The sequence below is a fragment of the Homalodisca vitripennis genome, unplaced genomic scaffold, assembly GCF_021130785.1.
Source record: "Homalodisca vitripennis isolate AUS2020 unplaced genomic scaffold, UT_GWSS_2.1 ScUCBcl_9620;HRSCAF=18169, whole genome shotgun sequence".
Lineage (NCBI taxonomy): Eukaryota > Metazoa > Arthropoda > Insecta > Hemiptera > Cicadellidae > Homalodisca > Homalodisca vitripennis.
In genome coordinates, this window is record NW_025785731.1 from 1 (window position 1) to 19695 (window position 19695).

Here is a 19695-nt window from a genome sequence, read left to right on the forward strand (position 1 = left end):
TTTAAGATTGCAATTTAATTGTTTTAATTCTTATTGCATGAAAGATATATTTTTTAATTAGTTTACAATACAAAGGTCAAATATTTTAGATATCTCAGACCCGCCCTAGATTAATCCACCATAGGAGTATTCAGGGTTCTTAACCATTAATAATTGTTACACTAGGGTTATCAATCACTGATATATAATTTTATACTCTATAAATTATCTGAAATGGGGGGTTTTACAACTTTGAATGAATAAACTTGAATAAAGCCATCTGGATCAATAAAAAAGTATTTAGCAATAGGTAAATGGTGCAAATTTGTGTAAAATCATAGTGAAGGCCTTGTCCATAAAAATCTTAAATACTTGTATTCCAATTAACTTAAATATGAATATACTTAAATAACATTGTATAAAATGTCTGTATACATGGTATGGGTACAAGTGGTACAGCATGCATAGACAGCACTCAATATAATCCAGATCTTTTGCCCACAAAAAACCTATTGGTGCTTAAATTGTTGGTTGAAACACTTATGATTCTCTAATAAAAAAATCTAAAATTTTCATAAAACACCAAAATTTCTGTAAACTTAAATTAGCCTCAATTTCAAAGAAAATAGTTGTGTACAAAATTATTTTACCCATTCATATATAAAATTATTTTTGTATTCGCTGAGTAATAATACAAATTGGCCTATTTGCTATCTAAGTATTTAGGCAATTACTTAAATATATACTTCAGGGGACCGCCCTTAGAATTTATCCACATGAAAGAGATTTCAGAGTTCTAACCAATAAATTGTACACTAAGGGTGGTATCATCACTGATATATTTTACAGTCATTTTTTGATAATTCCTCAATAATATAATAAATTCAATTTAAAAAAAAGGGAGTTTTCAAAGCTGCACAAGATATTACAGAATCTACTATAAAGCCAAAAAAATATATCAACCATTACTAACATACCTTTTTTTCTTATATTTTGAGGAAAAAAAACATTGTCTGGATGGCTTAGAGAAATTTAACCGAGCCAATTTCTCAGTTTTTAAACAGAATAATTAATGTCAACAAAAGTAACATTTGATGTTGAAAACAATATGTAGTACAAGTACTTCGAACAAACAAATGGATTTCATTGTTTCAAAGGACAGTTTTTCACAATCCTTGTTTTACTTTATAAAGATTGATAGGACTGGCTCTAATTTAATTAATTTTAATTGTTGATTACAGTTTAGTAATACAGATTAAATTAAAGATGAGAATGTCCGTCGACCATAGGTTTGTCCATAAGGTGGTTCAGAGCGCCAGGGACTGCACCAGTCTTATGGAATATGCCACGACTGTCTCACACTAAGAGAGGGAGACAGATGCTGGTACTGATGTCGCAGACACTGCCTGGTATGTTTTACAGCAGCTGACCTTGCTACCTGGTGTAACGAGGACACCAGGTTATCACATCATGTATATTATTAAACACATGCATAATAAACTTAATAAAGACTTTGGAACATGTGCCTAACCCTGTGGGTGTGGGTTGTTGGAGCGATGACCCTGATGACCTTGCAGTACTTGATCATCTTCTTAAAGTCCTGCTCAATGGTCTTCACACCTAGAGGGGTCTTGCCACTTCTTGGAAGCTTTGGTGAAAGCCTTCTTCTTTGACTTGTACCTGAGGACACAGATGGTCCAGAGGGTACCTTCTTCTATGAGCGGAAGGTCACCCTCCAGGGTCCAGCGAACATTTAGTTCACCTGGACACCACTGACTCTCATCTAAGAGCGGAGAGTTTGGTGTCAAGTATTAGTTCAGAAGCATACAGACACAGGCATCTATATTATATCACACACAGAGATACAATTATCTAAGACCGCCCTAGGCTATCGTCATATTACATTCAGACACAGAATTGATCGTGTACACTAAACTTTAATCATCATTGATATTGTGCACAATACCATACCACAATGCCTTACTTTTTTAACCTTTTTGCCTCGTAAATCGACTTCAGTCCACGGCAGCGGAAAAACTTCTCCGTTGGCTGTGTAAGTAGACTATAGTCCCAAGTGAGTAAACGCCATATTCACTGCCTACTGTAAAGTGCTGCAGCTATGCACGGCAAATATTTGAACTAGACTAGTCACATGCGATGTCGGCAGTTGTTCAAGATCGCGTCTGCTGCTTTTGCCGTGTTTACCAACATTCACATTGGTTATGTTTGGTTATTTGTTATGAGTTATTGTATTCATATTGTTTAGTTTTTATTGCTTAATATTTTAATGCAAGTAAGTGTTTTAACATTAAAACATTAAAAAGTGTTGTGTTACTGCAGTGAATATCTTACAAACATAAAGGCTGTGATTGTTAGGTATGTAGGCTAGTCTGGGACAATAGTTTTTACAAATTTTTTTGCCCTGTTGAGGTTATCCTGTTTAATAATGGAACAAATAACCGATGATGAGATTAATGAATATTTGAATCATGGTAATGAAGACTCAGATTTTGAAATAGGTAATAACAATGTAGACTATTCTTCTGAAAGTGATATAGATGGTCCATTAGATGGAAATAGCCCTAGAGCATCTAGGCCTAAATCGCAACAAAACAATGCTACCTTGTGGGATGATAATTCAAATAGGTTCTAACATAGTATTAGACAAAATACCTAAATTTACACTTTGTGATACACCTAAGGTCAAATTTGAAAACCTAACTCCAACTGAATCATTTTATAAATTCTTTCCTGAAGCAATCTATAAATATGTGAACAGACAAATATTTATTCTTTACAATGTTGTGATGTCACAACTGACATTCCCAAACGTTCCTAGACTACATCAACTAAAAGAAATTGATGAAAGGGACATGAAAGCTTTTGTAGCAACGCAAATTTCAATGGGACTCATTCATAAGCCAAACGAAAGAATCATATTTTCAAGACGGCTTTTGGCTGACAAAAACTCCGGCATTTTCCAAAATATTTTCTAGAGACCACAATATCAACTAATCAAGTCTTTTTTGCATTTCAATGATAAATAGCAATCAGGTGTCAAAGGGTAATATTTTCCAAAATATTTTCTAGAGACCAATATCAACTAATCAAGTCTTTTTTGCATTTCAATGATATATAGCAATCAGGTGTCAAAGGGTAATACTGGGTATGATCCACTGTTCAAATTAAGGCCCTTGATAGGATTTTGTTTCTAAAACATATCTAGACAACTATGAGCCTGGAGAAGCACTTTCTATAGATGAAAGTATGATTAAATTTAAAGGTAGGCTATCCTTCAAACAATATCTCCCAAGCAAGCCATCAACAAAATGGGGAATCAAGGTATGGTCGCTCTGTGACTCTTCAAATGGGTTTCTGTTTGAGATTCAAGGTGTATACTGGGAAAGAAACCGATAGTAAAGATGAGGGCCTGGGTAGTAGAGTTGTAAAAGATTTGTTACTAGGTTTTGAATCTAACTAACAGAATCATATACATGGACAATTTCTACTCTAGTGTTGATTTATTCAACGACCTGAGGTTGAGTGGGTTGGGAGCATGTGGTACGGTGAGAGCAAACCGAAAAAATTTGCCTGTACAAATGAAAAATTTGAAGAAAAAGAAAGGTGACTTTCCCAACAACATGGATCCGAGTATCTAAGGATATGATTAGCATGTTCATGGCAAGATACAGGAAAAGTAAACATGCTCTCTACTGTAGGTGACACTGGAGATAAAATTAATTGAAGTCAGATCAAAGACAGGCAGACGAGAAGTCACAAAGCCCAATATTCAAGTACTGTACAACAAAAATATGGGTGGAGTAGACTTATTTGACAAGTTTTGTTCTACGTATCCTTGCGGCCATAAATCAATGAAATGGTACCACCCCTATTGGCATTTTGTCATTGAAATTGGATTGATAAATGGCTGCATAGCTTTATGATATGCAAAATGGTTGTGTAAGATCTCTAACCCACAAAAAGTTTCGAGGAACAGGTTATTGACGGGTTACTAAGCGCATGGCAACCTAGAACTGCAATCCGATGGGGTCGGAAAATTGAGCAACCCTCTTGATGATAGACTATCAGGGAAAATCCATTTTATCAGCCAATATGGAGATAAAAACCACAAACCTAACTGTGCTGTCTGTAGTATCCTACCATCAAGCTGCGCCAAAAAAGGGAAAGGCACGTGTAAAAAGAAAGCAAACATCATATTTTTGTAAAACTTGCCAGGATGAGCCACCCCTGTGCATAGTTCCTTGTTTTGAAGTTTATCACTCTATAAAGATTTATAAGAAAACTTGCAATTGCTAAAAACCAAGACAATCTTGTAAGGCTATAAGAGAATGTTTGCATATTGGACAAAAGTTTTGCATTTTATATTTTTTATGTTTAGGCCTACTAACTTGTATTTATTGTGACTTATTACTTGAAATGATTTAAAAAGTAAATTGAAGAATGAGTAGGTTTTAACTTTGTGTAAATAACTCTAAATGTATAAAAGTGAGCGTTGTGAGACATGGACTCCCTGCTTACTTCTGCGCCTCGTGCGAATCACCACATTTTCAGCTTCACTGGTAAATTTATATTATTATGTACAAATTACTTGTTACACAATATCATATATGAGTATATGTACAATTAAACTATGATATAAAGTTCATTCAGACTACACATCAATGTATAAAATTTAATATTTTTTTTAACAATTTTTTTGATAAATTAACTAAAAAACATTTATTATTTATTATAAAAAATTTTAATTTTGCATTTTTCTTACTAAAACACGTGTATAACATCTCAAGGAACCAAAATAATAATGTTTAATAATTGTAGAAAAAACATTTTTTTTTTGTCAAAAAATGTAAATCTTGGAACAGTGTTGGTATATTAATTCGCGGCGAAAAGGTTAAAGAGTTTATACAAAAAAAAGCAGCAATATCAATGCAAAATAATTAATCACACAAAAATGATTTAGAAGATTTAATAACAGTTTTCACTTTTATTCAGTTCTTAAGTGCCTTTCCTACTGATTGTAATTTATATGTCTGAAAGATTTAGATTTTGTCGAAACAAGTTCTCTACTACCATTTTTTTTTAATTACAGAAAAGCCTCTGCAAATATGCAGATTCTACTTAAAAACTTCTGCCACAAATTTGCAGTGCATAGTACCATTTAAATAAAACTTGCAGTGTTGTCCTTTAGCCATTCAATAGCATGTTTTAAAGAACTTTACTATTTTTATTCACTGGAACACTCCGTAAGTGTACTATATAGGGAATCCTGCTTCACCGGCGAGTAGTTTTGTTTTTCTGATGATAACAATAATGTCACACCACAGTACTAACAGATAAGAAAAATGTTGGTTACATACTAACATAGCACATGAAAATTGCAGATGGGTTACTAAATAAAACGTTTTTCACCAATTTGGAACCTTATTTTAATTCGGAGGGTTAAACATTATTTTTTTTTTAAGTCATTAAAACAAATGTTTGAAATAAGTAACTTTTAGTTTACTTCCTGTCTTTGAGGGAATTTAATAGCAAACATATACGAGTTTTCTTTTTTTAGCCAAACAATTTTGTATTTAAACATACCTAGTTATTTCATTGGCCACTAATGTTGGTTTTAAATATGTGATACTACGTCTAGATTGTTTGAAACAGCTAATGTAATTTGAATTAACTGTCATTCCCAACATATCATTGTAAATCAAAATTAAACAAATCTAACATTAATTTAAAATTAAACACAAGTAGTCTATAATTTGTATATTCAAATTACTTTAGTTTACTTTTATTCTCAAATAAATTTTTTACAGTTGAATAGTACTCATGTACTAACTTATCTGCACATAACTAAATTAATACTGTAACTATAAAACGGGTGTTAATTTATGTCACTCTTTACAATTGAACAGTATCCAAAATACTAAAATTCAATATAATGTATGAATGTCCATGACATGGTTTGTCTAAGTGGTCAGAGCCCAGGGACTGCACCAGTTTATGGAATATGCCAAGACTGTCTCACACAAGAGAGGGAAACAGATGCTGTCTGATGTTGCAGACACTGCTGTATGTTACAGCAGCTGACCTGCTACCTGGTGTACGAGACACCAGGCTCTTACATCATTCCTATTGATCAATCTGAAATATACTGATAATTCATTAAATAACTCACCAGTTTCTTGTAGAAATCGTCGACGGCAATCATCAGAGAGATGCTCAGCCCAGACAGTGACCAAGGATCTCAGACCGTGAGGAGTCTCTATGTATCCAATCACACCAACCACAACCATTGGAGGGGTTTCCAGAATTGTCACAGCCTCTACGATTTCCTTCTTGTTTATCTCTGATGAAAAAAACACATTGGTTACAACAATATTTAACCAACAATAATGGCTTTATAAAGTAATTCTAAACTTAAATCTATAAGCAATGTAGGACATTTCGTAAGCATAAAACCGAAAAAATTAATTAATAGAACAATGATGTGTATGGCTTCGCAATACAATGTTGAATGGACGTCTAACAATTAACAACAGAAAAAACATCTGAATATTGATGGTCACATTCAATGATTTAGCACAACTTCTACCACACTACTCAATTTAGAGTAGCTGGCTCTATATTGTGCAAAATAACATAGTTATTTTAAAACAAGAATCAAGGCATATGGAATCTGTCTAGACTTATTAGGTTATAATTTTAACTATAAATGCTTGAAAGAAACAAGCCTTACTTGAGCCAGGTCGATCTGCCTCTCGGACAACATGTGTCATACCAGCCTTGTAGCCGATAAAAGCAGTGAGGTGAACAGGCTTGGAAGGGTCGTCCTTGGGGAATGCCTTTACCTTTCCACGATGACGCCTGGACCTCTTCTTGGGGTAAAAATCCCATCGAGCCATGCCGAGGCGCGCTAAACTTCCTGTGAGACTGAAAAAACCCCCAATTAGGCTATTTTAGTTCAGAAAGTTTTGAAACACTCATGTTAATTACCATACAATATCTCAGACCGCCCTAGGCTATCGTCACAAGAATCAGATAGTTTAACCATAAATTGTACACGGATAGAAATCATCATTGATACTGTACATAATGTAATAAACAAATCAGATCTATGGTTATATTAATCTATAATGTAAATCGATAGTGTAGCTTCCAGATAAAACTTCAATTAATTACTCTTCTTGTTTAATTGATAAATGTGTTTTTAAAGACTAATTGACCAATTCTTTCCTTAGCTACATAAAGAAAGTGGAATATGTGCTTACCTACACATTATTCCATAGTAAAACGAATAACACGGAAGAGTTTAAAATCATATACTTCAGCACTAAAACTATCTGAAATGTTATTATAAACATTAATTCGTAAAATACATTCAATAGTAAAATACTGAAGTTGATAGAGAAACAATTTTTAACTATACCATTTTGTAAATAACAAAATTACTGTCTAAGGGGGCAACCCTCTTTTAAGTACTCAAATTATAATTTTAATAATCAAGATCATAATAAAATTAAGCAAAGTAAGGATAAGTATATAGTATAACACTTTTACAAAAACTTTTAAACTCTTTCTTAAATCATTATTTATCTATAAACCCATTAGCCTCCCACTTTAAAATTTAGACAATCGCTTACCAAAAATATAAATTATTTTTAGGAATTTTTTTAATTACACATTTAGAGAACATCCAAATTTTTAAATTTAGATTTTTTAAATCCGTTATGTATGAATTATGTTGTGTTGTACATCAAAAGAAAGAAGCATTTAAAACTGAGTAAATTGACACTACTCTTATCTCTCTAGCTCGATTAAGAGCAAAGTTATGGGGATTTTAAAATATTTTGGCTATAGTTTTTTGGTGGATTTTGAGAGTCAATCCAGGTACTGTTGACAATCTCTGCAGCGGTGAAAAATTGCAACGAAAAGTAGCATTTGATAGCAGGTACATAAATGCATCAATCAGTATGTAGTTCGGTACTTTTTGATCTTTGATACAAGTTGGAGAGAAAAAAGAATATTGTGTTTCATTTCTTTGCTTTTGTTTACATATTGGTTAGTTTGTTTCTTGTTGCAAGTGTGTAATATTATTTTAAGTTATTATTTAGTCACATGGTATAAAAATGTTTTGAAAAGTATTTCTCTTACACCTAGGAGTGATGTAGTTAAACAAATTTTTAGTGTTTTGTTTCAAAAGAGCCCAAATTTCATAATTTATATAGGCCTAGGATAGGACTGTCAAATTTGTATTTTAGCAAGTTTTATTTATTTTATATATTGAATTTTTATCAACATTAGGCCTATAAGCATTTAAAATAGATAGGAACTATTTACATCAATTTTAGTGATATAAAAGAGTTATTATAGGTGAATCTGATTAGGCCTAGTGGAAGACCTGATTACCTCAACTGAAACTAAGTTTATAATTGTACATTTTTATATAATTGTACATTTTTATAACAGTTGATATTGAATGACCCTGAATGGGTACCTTACTTTAGTCTATTTTTTATAATACTCAAAAATGTCTATACAGGGGTTTCCTTTACTCTTATATTACTTAAGTACGTTTTTACACGCTACATCATAGAGAAGGCACATATAACACTCTAAAAAAATGGGTGTAAATAATAGATGGGCATTCAGAGGGTTAAATTTAATGAAGGAAATTCTTAGCCTATTTCTACAGCCTGTAAACAACTAAACCCAAGACACTTGGCTACACCATTGACTTATGAAAATTTCAAAACTGTCTTTTTGAGCTAAACAAGCCCACATAATAAGGATTACTGAAGGCCATGTGGCCAGAATATTAGTAAGCTTGGAGCCTCTACTTTTCGATGTTGAATATAAGGGAACGATAAACAAAACTGGTTTTCTTTTTAATATCGATATTACTTAACTTTTGATATAACCAACCAATACTGATTTTTAACAATACCTAATTTGTTATCAACTAGGCTATAAACACTTTCATGCTAGCCTATAAACATATTTTCTTTTATAGACAACAGTCGAAAGCTAGTGAAACAAGTTTAAAATGTTGCATATCAGCCGACCCGCTTGCAGATCATCTCAGTATTTGTACAGAAGATAAGTACCTACGGTTTTCTAGAGAAGATGCTCCAACTTCTCTAAAGCGGTTAATCATTGCTAACCAGGAGAAAACAAATAATTATGCACATTTGGTAACTCTTGTTATAAACGTTTATTACTTTAAAATTTCATTATTATTTATGAATTTTTCCTATAAGCCCACTAACAATTTTAAGCTAGTTATCAAGTCCTCTATTAGCGTAGATGACCTCTAGAGTAAAAATCATAAAGACTACATAAGGTACTTACAAATGAAGATTTAATTGAAATTTCAAGCTTGCATTGAAAATGTAGGCTACTTCATTTGGATATACTAAATTCTAAAAGATGTTAACTATCTATGGGCTTTCAGAGGGTTAAATTTAATGTACTAGCTTCTAAACCCACTTCTACTGCCTGTTAATAAATAAATCATTGTTAATTGGCCACAGCATTATGACTCCTGATCTTTGTAGGCTACACAAGCCCATTTGGTAGGACAGAGTTGACAATGCCATGTGGCCTGAAATTTTTGCTTCTAAGTCCACTTATACTGCCTGTTAATTGGCCACAGCATTGTGACTCATTAACATTACTGATCTTGGTAGGGATACAAGCCCATTTGGTAGGACAAAGCTGACAAGGCCATGTAGCCTAAAATTTTAGAAAGCTTGAGGCCTGATACTTTTAATTAAAACACTTTCAACAAAACCTGTGATAGCTGGCTACAAAATCGCAATTTATTAACATTTCTAAGTGTCTTTGTAAGCTATACAACCCATCTATTGGTACCAGTTACCAAAGGCCATGTGGTCTAGAATGTCAGTAAGCTTAGCAACCTTTTTCAATGTCCAACATTTTTATCCAACAAAAGAACTAGTTAAGATTAATTGACAAAATAGTTATTGTTTATGCATTCACCCACTAAAGTATTATCCAAGTTAGTTAATAGTGCAATCCAATTGGCCTAGAAGATGAGCCCATGAGGAACCTGAGTAAAACAACTAATTTATTATGAATGCAACGAAAATGAAATGAGTAACTTCGAAAAGTGGTTTGTTTGCATTTTCCAATTTACATGAATAACGTTTCCTAGTGATATATTATTCAATTGAAAATTATAAAGTCAAATCGCGGAAATGAAATAATCTTGGCAACGTGGCTTGAAGCAAGTTTTATTCTCTATAATTCTAGTTAAAGAATATCAGCTAGTACTATAATATTGTTAGAAAGGCGATGTTACTTAAAATTGAAGCAAAATATATACTACAATCTACATATCTTGATCGATCGAATTGGATAATTATTTAGTATTTACGTTAAGACTAGGATGAGACCTACAACTCACCATGTTGAAAGCCGGAAAGGAAAGAACGACGCAATTGCAGAGCCCCTCCCTTATATCAAGTTTCAATGCCATCTATACATAAAAGTTTCTTGTTGTTCAATACATTTCCGGTAAGTCTATTACTATATAAAATACCATTTATTATAGTAATTCTTAATTTATCAATTCCTGTATTTCTTTACAACAAAATCAATATATATTACTGCAATTATGTTAAGGAAAGATATGTACATGTATAAACAGTTTTTTAATATAAACTTATGTAGAAGGGTTATTACATTACCATTTTGTAATTTACTAATACTAAGCGCAAAGATGTAAGTATAACAAGCACAATACAGTGCTAACAAAACAGTGGTTAAAATTATAAACTGCATAAGACTATAGTGTTGAGTGTATACGATGTGTGATACAAGTAACAGGATTTTACAAATAATATAGATACGTAAAAAGAACGAAAACAAGAAGTATGCGTGAAATAAGTAAAATAATAATACAAGTATATAACAATAGGTGCTAAGTATCGATAGCAGTAAAATTGCATTTTGTGGATTATACAATTGGTTTACTAAAACGAGAGATACATGTTTTTCTACCACTTGTATGTCTGCTAGTAAATTATTAATTTACGGCGTTAATATGAGACTTAAAAAATATGTATCTTTTTAAAACTATAGATCACATTACATTTAAATTGAACGAACTAGAATATATATATATATATATATATATAGAATTATATAACTATAATATTATATATATATTATTTATATATATATTATAGTCTCTTAAGTCAGATCAAAAGAAAACTACAATTATCTTGTACAATATTTCGTTTGTATTATAACAACTTTTTCAGTACACAATAAATAACACAGAATAAAATAAAACAATAAAATAATATATAAAAAATAATAAATAAGAAAATAAAAATAAAATGGTTTGTTGTTATTTTATTCTGTGTTATTATTGTGTACTTGAAATAGTTGTTTAATACAACGAAATATTGTACAAGATAATTGTAGTTTTACCCCTTTTGAACTGCTTAAGAGACTATTTAAGAAGTAGGCCAATTAGGCAACACACTTCAAGTTATATATATATATATATATATATATATAATATATATATATAAGTTATACATGTATATAAAGAGATGTCCTGACTGACTGATTCATCAACGCCCAGCAAAAATATGAAAGATAAAGACTTGAAATGTTGTACTAAGATTTATTTTGTGTCCTACAGGCCCCACTAAGTAAAGATTTGTTTCTCCGACCTCCGAAAATTCCCATAAGAAATGTATTAGTATAGTGTAAACCCAAGTTATTAATTGAAAGAGCCTGTTAAATGTAAGTGAAAGCATAAGGTGAGTTTGAATACATTTTCTGTAATCATTTTAGCACAGATATGATCAAGATAAAAAAATTGGAAGTTTTAGTAAAACATTGACTTTTAATTGAACTTTTTTACATTTTAGAACATTTTAAGTACCTACACATTATTTGATAAGTAGTAAAATTAGGATATTAAAGACAAAGTTACTATCTAACTTTTACTATATATTTATAGACTGTCATAAAATCAGCCTTACCGGTTTGTTTACAAAATAGGCTTCACAGAATATGTAGTTTCTTTATTACGGTAACAAAACAGTCTAAGCTATGGGAATAGAAATATCATAGACCAGAAAGTCACTTAAAATAGACGAAAGTAGACGCTTTATAATCGAAGGTATCTTCTCAGATCGGTGTATGTATAATATACATTTGCTTGGTCGGGATAAAAAAATGCTAACTCAATTATGCAATCAGTTAACTTTAGAACAGAGTAAATTAAAATGGCAATAGGCGTAAGCTTTTTTTACCAAAATTCGCTTCAGACATATGTGTACATTTTCTTAATCAGTCCATCAATGACAACAAAATTAGCCACTGGAAATACTTTAGCTCAGATGCCAGAAATAAATTACAAGGATTAGAAGTTGAATGATATAGGCTTTTTCAAAGCTATGTACGTCAATTTTTGATCGAGACAACAAAGCAAACTCAACCATGGCGTAGATTATAACCATATAAAATTTCGGTTAATATATGTCTTAACTATGAACACTTCAATAATATGTACCTAAAATATGACTACTTTCAAGTAACTTTCAGAGTTATTCATATTTATATGTTAGATTATATTTATAGTTAGGGAAATTATAGTTATTTCAAATGTACGTATAACTACTATTTGACTCTCCAACTTCAAGGTACTAAAACACTGCTTTTAATCGAATTAGGAGATTAGAATATCTTTCAGTGACTATCAAACATCTCAGGAGTGTTTAGAAAGTAACTTAAAGGATTCTGCACCTAAATTGGTTAGAAAATGATCAAAATTTTGACTTTTTATTGCAAATTATTTTCTCCATGTAATCCTGAACAGAAAAACATAATAGTTAAAAAACGGTTTAGTTTAAATAATTGTTTTAATAATCATGGTCTGAATTCGAGACAAGATGACCGTGCATTTTGTTATAACACCTTATTTATGATCTATGAGTTTTTTTACCTCTACGCGTTTCTGTTTACTCTATGGTATTCTTTAGACGGTATTCCAACTACAACAGCTGATATGTTATTTTTTGTGGGATATATAAATTTAAGGGGAGGCGGAATCCCTATCTCTGTAATGCTAAAATAAGGAACATTTTCTCAAAAACTACTAAGCCCAGTGGCGTAGCGACAGAGGAGCGAGTGGAGCGACCGCTCCAGGGCGGGGGTGACAGGGTGGGCGGCTGGAACACGCTGGAAGACTTGGAACAAAATGCTCTTAAATCTCAAAACAAAAATTAACAAACTTAGGAATGAGTGGCAAACAGTTAAAGCAGATGCAACTAAGCTATGTTTGCAATGGAAAAGTTGTACCACATTTCACTGACTCAAGAACAAAAAAGAAGGCAAGAATGTTTGATGAAGTGCAAGTTGATGACCCTATTAAAGACAATGAGAAACGTTTTCGGGTTGAGGTGTTCAACCGTAGCCTTGACATAATCACAACACAGCTGGACAGAGCGTTTTTGAGGCTATTACTCACATTACTAGTAGTTTCCAATGTCTGAAGCCTTCTTTTTTAGTTGGAGCAAGTGATGAAGAAATCTTAGAATCAAGCAAAATTTTGATATTAAACTACCAATATGACGTCTCCCTTAACTTAGGTCCACAGCTTGTAAGGCTAAAAACTTGTTTTTTAAGTCACGTGGAAAAACACAAAAGTATAAGGGATCTTGCAGGTACTTTAATAGTGCGTGCTCAAGTTGGTTCCAGCTTTCCAGATGTTGTGAATGCTTCTTTGATTTTTTTGACACTACCTGTTACAACTGCAAGTGCAGAGAGATCATTTTCAAAACTTAAACTGATAAAGAACTATCTTCGCAGCACCATGTCCCAAGAACGTCTGAGTGCCTTTAGCAACCATATTTATAGAGCGCAGCAGAGCCAGGCACATCAAACTTGGACGACACAATAACCACAGTTTGCTAGCATGAAGTCACGAAAGAAGATTAGTTAAGATAGTAATATGCCGAGTTGGTTTTGTAACTACTTAACTACTATGTTTCACGTTTTAGATAATGTACTCAAATTTAAACTAGGGTTTTCAATACATATTTATTAAATATATTGAAATTTGTACTTTCATTCCAAACCCTATGGAATTGAATTGAGATTTAAATACATATTGCTATACACGTAAACTAGGTCTCTTACAAGTAACAAAAACTTTATAAAGAATAGTAGACTGTAAGTTATTATAAAAAAATGATGTTTGGTCAAAGACGCCTTACATTGCTGATAAATTATGGCCAAGAAACGTTTGTTACGGTAGTGAGGTGAACTGTCGGCACTGATTGATCATGTAGGTAAAAAAGTTGGGGGAGGGGCGCCAGGGACTGAGTCGCTCCATGGCGCCAAAATCCTCACTACGCGACTGACTAAGCCTATTGTTTTGAAATTTGTGTAAGTTATTCATATGCCTTTTATACATAGCCTGAGTTTTTTTTTAGTGGTTATATAAGAAAATAAGTATGTTATAATTTTTTTCCATGACACCTAAATAATCAGATTTTCTTTTTACCAAATTAGTTAACTTAAGGCCACAAAAAAAACTCAGGGTGTGTACGTACAACTATTACATACATATTGTGTAAAAATTTAAACTCTCTATCTTCAGTATTTCCAGAGAAAAATGTACCTTATGTAAAAAAAATATCGATTTTCGGAAAACGGCTAAAAACTAAAACTGTGCATTTATTTACTTACATTAGTACATTCCACTCTTATATGCAGGGTTTTCATATTCCACCTCTTCAAGCCTTCTCTTCAGAATCCTCTCTTTTCTTCTTGCCAGCCTCAAGAAGTCTGAAATGGCTTTTTCAGCTCTTCGGATGCGTTCTGAGTCTAGAGATTTCATCGCGTTTATTAATCGGACACCAGGTTCAAGTCCCATTGAGTGCAGAACTCTGCATTTGGTAACTTGCCCATCATTGTAACTGGCCACTGCCTCATATACACAAGTTCCAGGGTTTTAATAGTCACAAAAGTGTTTTTAGGAACCCTTGACCATATCACACTATTAACACTCTCGTTCACATTTTGAGTTGTTCCGTGTAAACACTTTTTCAGCAAGTCTCGATGGACCAACGCCTTAAAAGTTGGTTTGATTGCATTCATTATAGGCTCTGGTAAACTATTTAAATGTAGGCCTACTAGAGGTTTGTTTTCTGCTTTGGCTTTATTGTACTTGCACCATGATTTATTACCCTCTGGACATAGCAGATGTTGTGGTTTCTCATCTGATGAGCCTATGTGACAAAAAATAGCCCATATGGCCCTTCGCATCCCTTCTAAGTCAGTTTTGTTCTCTTTTATGGCTTTACCATAATAAGACTGGATTTGATCTGTTTTACTGTCAGTTAGGCGATTTTTCCCTCCCAAAACTTTTTACCATCCTCTAGTTTTTTTCTTTTTCATGTCCGTCTTTAGTGTACGTAGTCTTGCACCCATACGTTTCATAACATGATTCACACATTCTAATTTTTCTATTTTAGTGTTTCCATAGGGACTATTAGCAAACTATACCAGAAAAACTATTGCTATCCCCATCACCTAAGTATTTCACATATTTGACATTGTTACTTATCTATTTGACCTGCTAAAGATATTTTTTGCACCCACGCCTTCCATGCTGCCGCTTGAGCCTGATGGTTTGCTGCACAAGCTATCTCATGGTTAGTTTTATCGAGGCAAAGGCAATACTTGGATATAACCTCAATGTCCATCACCTTGCCACTGTCAATGCTGGTACATGTGACCACACCATTTAGGGATTGGTGGCCTCTACGCTGCCACGTACCATCAAAACCCGCACATATGTCACGAGAATCCGTTTGCAGTTCAGGATTAGTTATTTTTTCCTCTTCAATTATAGCTTTATTTTCTTCTACAGCTCCTTCAACAGCTCTGGGTCATAGATTCTAAAGCCACCTGTTTACATTTTTCGGGCAATACCGTGTTATAGGGTCGGAATTTTGTAGGAGGCTGGGGGAGGTTCAGGATGCCGCATAAAGTTTGCGCAGCGGTCTGACCTTTTCCAATGCATCGCAGGCCATACACTAATCTAATATTTACATAAAAAACTTCTTACTTGCTACATTAGGTATTTCAACCTTTTTAGAGTTGTTAAATTCTTCACAAAAGTTACAATGTGTGCAAAAGAGTTCTAGTTTCGACACTAAGCCAACATAATTCATGGAACGCAACTGTAAACCATTTTTCTTACAGTTTTTGCAAAGAGAAACATTCTTGGAGTTTCTCTGATAGTATACCGTACTGATATCTATAATTTCATTCTTATAGCTATGATCTGTAGCATATTGGCTATACTCCGAAAAGTCAATTTTCTTTGATGAGCTTGACGCTTTGGTAGGCCTAGGCCTAGGAGAGCTAGGAACACTAGCAGATGAATGTAAAGGTACACCTTGTACTACCTTCTTTTTTCCACGTCCACCAACTCCTTTCCTGCTTTTAGTTGTTTTATAAGTAGGTCTAGGCATTATGAATAAATAATACAACCAATAAACGAAACTGTAAGAATCACAAAACGTTAGTAAAAACTTTCACAGAAAACTAATAACGTCCATAAACAATAACAAACAAACAGGTTATGTTTACAATATTTATTCCCTAGCAACAGAAGACAGTAAGCAGTTGTCTATATTCAGTGTTGCCAAAAGAAGCAAAATTAAATAGCAACAGAAATGATGGGTAGATATACGTATGTATGCAAGCGAAAATTTTAGTAAAAACTGACCTGCAACAAAAGTTCAAGGATTTATTTTGTAATGAAATATTTAGATAACTAGGTGTATTATATATCAATGAACTCGGAAAAATGTATATTTTAATAAAATACAATAAAAAAAGTTTGAAAAAAAATATTTTTTTGATCCGCCTCCCCTTAAACGGTGTTTCTGCTGATTTGTTAATTTGTGTGTTATACTACTCATAATAGTTTATTATTATAATAATACTCATGTGTTTTATTTTAGGGAGAAGAAGAGTACTAAGAAGAAATGATTGAGTGAGAAAAATATAGAAGCATCAAAGCATGTTTGCAAAGGTGGATAACAGTCCTCCTCCGTAGACTAATGGATATAGTCTCGGCTCTCTAACTGAGAGATCACGGGTTCAAATCCCGGGGAGGTCCAATCAGGCATGGAACACGATTAGTGTACTTTGCAAATAAGTAGTGTAATAATAATAATAATAATAATAATAATAATAATAATAAACCAGTGTACATCGAAGCCAGCATAGCTTATAGCTGAGGCTTAAAAGAGAAAAAAAGGTGGATAACAACAACTGAAACCTAGAGGCTAATCAGAAATCAGGCCTAAAAGAGTTTATTTATTTGTAATAAATATTTATTATTTATAACATTTAATTTGTTATTATTATTATTATTATTATTTAAAAACTTATAGAATAATAATATAATTAATAGAATTATTTAAAACTTTTGCTAATAATTTATATACAGTAATAAGGTTTAGTACAATATTTATCAGAGTATGAAATCAACAAAAATCAACTGTAAAATAGCAATTTGCAGAATGATATTGACACTGCTAGTTTTCTCGTGATTATCTAAAAAGTTTTTGTTTTGTGTGTTTTCATTTAATATTTAAAAATTCACAAAAAACTATAAAATATATGTAGTGAAACTTTTACTGCTATTCTCAAGTGTATAATTAAAATTAATATGCATTTTCATGATTCTATACTTCACAGAAAAAAATTTAAAATGTGTGTAATAATTTAAAAAAAATGTTAAATTTTAAATGTTTACTTGTGTTTATAAGCACCTTTGGAAATAAAGTTAAGGACATTGAGGATTTTAAATGGTTGTCATTGGGTAAAAAATCATAAATATCATTAAAAAAGTTTTTCGAATTCATAGTTTTTTGGATTGGTAGATCGAAAAAAAAAAAACAAAAAGTAAAAAAAGACAGTAAATAAAAACTACACTTCTAGATGCAGAATCATCTTAAATATATATGCCATGGTGTCATTAACTGAAAATTGTTTGGAGAAATCGCAGATAATTGCTAGTAGGCTATATAATGAATCCAAGCTTTTATATGTACCTCTTTAAATTATATAATTGGTTTCATTCATTTTCAGTATCCTGTATATTCGATTCTTAATCTTTCTTCTTTCATGAGTGCTGAATGCATTGGAAAATAATAATGGTTCTTTTACTATAGACTTATAACTATTATGGAAATCTGGTGTATTAACAAAAATCTAGACTAAATTTTTGAACATTCAAATTCGTATGATACATATTTTTACATAGTAATAAATCCAACACTGTTCTTCCTATTTTATTACAAAACAAGGTTGGAGTACGTCACACCACTGTGTCGTGTAACAGGGTTCACTGCGGTTGAACGCTTTTAGTTTGTGGGTCTTTTCATTCTCAAGATGTCCTTCCGAACAGATTAGTCAGGCTTCAAGAAAACAAAGGAGAAATTGTGTGAGTCTCCTGAGTGATAGCTTCAATGACCATCTCCCAAATTCAACGGTTTTTAAATGCACCATCATAGAATTAAATTCTTGTCTATGTAAAAATGAACTTTCATCCAAAACTTTTCTCGAGATATTTTGGCTCATGGTATATTCACATTTTTGTTAGTTGAGTTAAGTTACATAACAGTGTTTAAATAATAAAGGCTCCGGTGAGGCATGGAGAGTACTACAAGATTCTAGATTATTTATTGACCATACACCAATACACCCAATTAGCCTCGTCAAATGTAGAATACAAGAAATGCACCTAAATAAATCTTGTCACCAACTTTTAACAATGGTTTTCCAGTGTATTATTATGTACGGTATTTGTACTGTATGAATAAGCTACATGTGTTAATGTTAATAAGTCACATGCTACCATCTCATATGGTTGTACTAAGCTTGTTACAAATTTATTTATTTTGCTATTTTCTTGTTTACATCACAGTTAACCATAAGACCAAAGTAAAAATACTGGCTACTGCTGACCTAAATCCGATGGTGTTAACATGCACCATCATTGAAGGTGAAGGCAGTGTAACCTTTATTGAAATGAAGCTTCTTGCAAAGTGCCAAGTGTATAAGAGCCATGTGTGTAAATAGATTTTTGCGCCAACTTTGTAATTTGACGAATTAAATCATTCTAATATCTTAAAATTTAAGTTATTTTCAATCTGATAAAATAGTGATGTGTATCACCAGACTTTAAAATGATTTTATTTTACTAATATTAAAAATTATTTAAAACGATTTTGTTTGAAAATTGATATAGTCTGGACGAAGAGAGCATTTCCTTCGTATTAAGAATAGATCTTAGTTTTTTATAAGGTTAGAATTTTGATTAATTTTAGAAAATATAAAAATAATTTTAAAATATTTACAAATAAGAAAATAATTTTCTGTTTTCAAAATGGCAAAATCTTAAAACTGTGTAACATTAAATATCCATAACCACTGGTACTAATGAAAGATCTATATGAATAACCTCTGGTCAGTTTCAAAAACAGGTCCAATAATACCTTAAATTTCTATAAACTGAAAAATAAGGTTTACATTTATTTTTGTTGCTAAGGTTTAGGCCTTCTCATATGAAAAAAGTGTACTCATCTTAATCCCTTTGTCCTCCTCCTAAAACTCCTCAAATCAGTTTTCAAA

General features: G+C 32.2%; 1 pseudogene; it reads right to left on the reverse strand.

The window, feature by feature from the left end:
* Positions 1–1312: 1312 nt before the first annotated feature.
* Positions 1313–10491, reverse strand: LOC124374689 (annotated as a pseudogene).
* Between the last annotated feature and the right edge of the window lie 9204 nt (positions 10492–19695).